Source organism: Triticum aestivum, chromosome 5D, assembly GCF_018294505.1.
Source record: "Triticum aestivum cultivar Chinese Spring chromosome 5D, IWGSC CS RefSeq v2.1, whole genome shotgun sequence".
NCBI lineage: Eukaryota > Viridiplantae > Streptophyta > Magnoliopsida > Poales > Poaceae > Triticum > Triticum aestivum.
This window is the reverse complement of record NC_057808.1, coordinates 147,735,242-147,738,421: the sequence shown is the minus strand read 5'-3', so window position 1 is coordinate 147,738,421 and position 3,180 is coordinate 147,735,242.

The window sequence follows — 3,180 nt, the reverse complement described above, 5'->3', positions numbered from 1 at the left end:
CTACTTCAAATAATTTTACACTAGAGTTGAACTAGCTCTGTAGCCTAGTACAAATATTTTTACACTAGAGTTGAACAAGCTCTATAAGCTAGTTAAATGAATTTTGCACTAGAGTTGAACTAGCTCTATAGCCTAGTACAAATAATTTTACACTAGAGTTGAACTAGCTCAGTAACCTAGTAGAAATAATTTTACACTAGAGTTGAACTAGCTCTATAAGTTTGTACAAATAATCGTACACTGGAGTTGAACTAGCTATATAAGCTTGTACAAATAATTTTACACTAGAGTTGAACTAGCTCTATAAGCTAGTTCAAATAATTTTACACTAGAGTTGAACTAGCTCTATAGCCTAGTACAATTTTTTTTACACTGGAGCCGAACAAGCTCTATGAGCTAGTTCAAATATTTTTACACTAGAGTTGAACTAGCTCTATAGCCTAGTACAAATAATTTTACAATAGAGTTGAACTAGCTCTATAAGCTAGTTCAAATAATTTTACACTAGAGTTGAACTAGCTCTATCACCTAGTAAAAATATTTTTACACTAGAGTTGAACTAGCTCTATAGCATAGTACAAATAATTTTGCACTAGAGTTGAACTAGCTTAATAGCCTAGTAGAAATAATTTGACACTAGAGTTGAACTTGCTCTATTAGGTAGTTCGAATAATTTTACACTAGAGTTGAACTAGCTCTATAGCCTAGTACAAATAATTTTAAACTAGAGTTGAACTAGATCTATAGCCTAGTACAAATTGTTTTACACTAGAGTTGAACTAGCTCTATAGTCTAGTACAAATAATTTTACACTAGAGTTGAACTAGCTCTATGAGCTTGTACAAATCATTTTACACTAGAGTTAAAGTCGCTCTATAAGCTAGTTCAACTAATTTTACACTAGAGTTGAACTAGCTCTATAAGCTTGTACATATCATTTTACACTAGAGTTGAACTAGCTCTATAGTCTAGTACAAATAATTTTATAGTATAGTTGAACTAGCTCTATAAGCTAATTCAAATAATTCTACATTAGAGTTGAACAAGCTCTATAGCCTAATAGAAATATTTTTACACTAGAGTTGAACTAGCTCTATAAGTTTGTACAAATAATTTTACACTAGAGTTGAACTAGCTCTATAGCCTAGTACCAAAAAAATTAACATTAGAGTTGAACTAGCTCTATAAGCTAGTTCAAATAATTTTACACTAGATTTGAACTGACTCTATAGCCTAGTACAAATAATTTTAAACTAGATTTGAACTACCTCTATAGCCTAGTACACATAATTTTACACTAGAGTTGAACTACCTCTATAAGCTTGTACAAATAATTTTACACTACTGTTGAACTAGCTCTATAGTCTAGTACAAATAATTTTACACTAGAGTTGAACTAGCTCTATAAGCTACTTCAAATAATTTTACACTAGAGTTGAACTAGCTCTGTAGCCTAGTACAAATATTTTTACACTAGAGTTGAACAAGCTCTATAAGCTAGTTAAATGATATTTGCACTAGAGTTGAACTAGCTCTATAGCCTAGTACAAATAATTTTACACTAGAGTTGAACTAGCTCAGTAACCTAGTAGAAATAATTTTACACTAGAGTTGAACTAGCTCTATAAGTTTGTACAAATAATCGTACACTGGAGTTGAACTAGCTATATAAGCTTGTACAAATAATTTTACACTAGAGTTGAACTCGCTCTATAAGCTAGTTCAAATAATTTTACACTAGAGTTGAACAAGGTCTATAAGTTTGTAGAAATAAGTTTACACTAGAGTTGAACTAACTCTATAGCCTAGTACAAATTGTTTTACACTAGAGTTGAACTATCTCTATAAGCTAGTTCAAATAATTTTACACTAGAGTTGAACTAGCTCTATAGCCTAGTACAAATAATTTTACACTAGAGTTGAACTAGCTCTATAAGCTAGTTCAAATAATTTTACACTAGAGTTGAACTAGCTCTATAGCATAGTACAAATAATTTTACACTAGAGTTGAACTAGCTCAATAGCCTAGTAGAAATTATTTGACACTAGAGTTGAACTTGCTCTATATGGTAGTTCAAATGATTTTACACTAGAGTTGAACTAGCTCTATAGCCTAGTACAAATAATTTTAAACTAGAGTTGAACTAGATCTATAGCCTAGTACAAATTGTTTTATACTAGAGTTGAACTAGGTCCCTAAGCTTGTACAAACAATTTTACACTAGAGTTGAACTAGCTCTATTGTCTAATACAAATAATTTTACACTAGAGTTGAACTTGCTCTATGAGCTTGTACAAATAATTTTACACTAGAGTTGAAGTCGCTCTATAAGCTAGTTCAACTAATTTTACACTAGAGTTGAACTAGCTCTATAAGCTTGTACATATTATTTTACACTAGAGTTGAACTAGCTCTATAGTCTAGTACAAATAATTTTATAGTATAGTTGAACTAGCTCTATAAGCTAATTCAAATAATTCTACATTAGAGTTGAACTAGCTCTATAGCCTAATAGAAATATTTTTACACTAGAGTTGAACTAGCTCTATAAGTTTGTACAAATAATTTTACACTAGAGTTGAACTAGCTCTATAGCCTAGTACCAAAAAAATTAACATTAGAGTTGAACTAGCTCTATAAGCTAGTTCAAATAATTTTACACTAGAGTTGAACTGACTCTATAGCCTACTACAAATAATTTTAAACTAGATTTGAACTACCTCTATAGCCTAGTACACATAATTTTACACTAGAGTTGAACTACCTCTATAAGCTTGTACAAATAATTTTACACTACTGTTGAACTAGCTCTATAGTCTAGTACAAATAATTTTACACTAGAGTTGAACTAGCTCTATAAGCTACTTCAAATAATTTTACACTAGAGTTGAACTAGCTCTGTAGCCTAGTACAAATATTTTTACACTAGAGTTGAACAAGCTCTATAAGCTAGTTAAATGAATTTTGCACTAGAGTTGAACTAGCTCTATAGCCTAGTACAAATAATTTTACACTAGAGTTGAACTAGCTCAGTAACCTAGTAGAAATAATTTTACACTAGAGTTGAACTAGCTCTATAAGTTTGTACAAATAATCGTACACTGGAGTTGAACTAGCTATATAAGCTTGTACAAATAATTTTACACTAGAGTTGAACTCGCTCTATAAGCTAGTTCAAA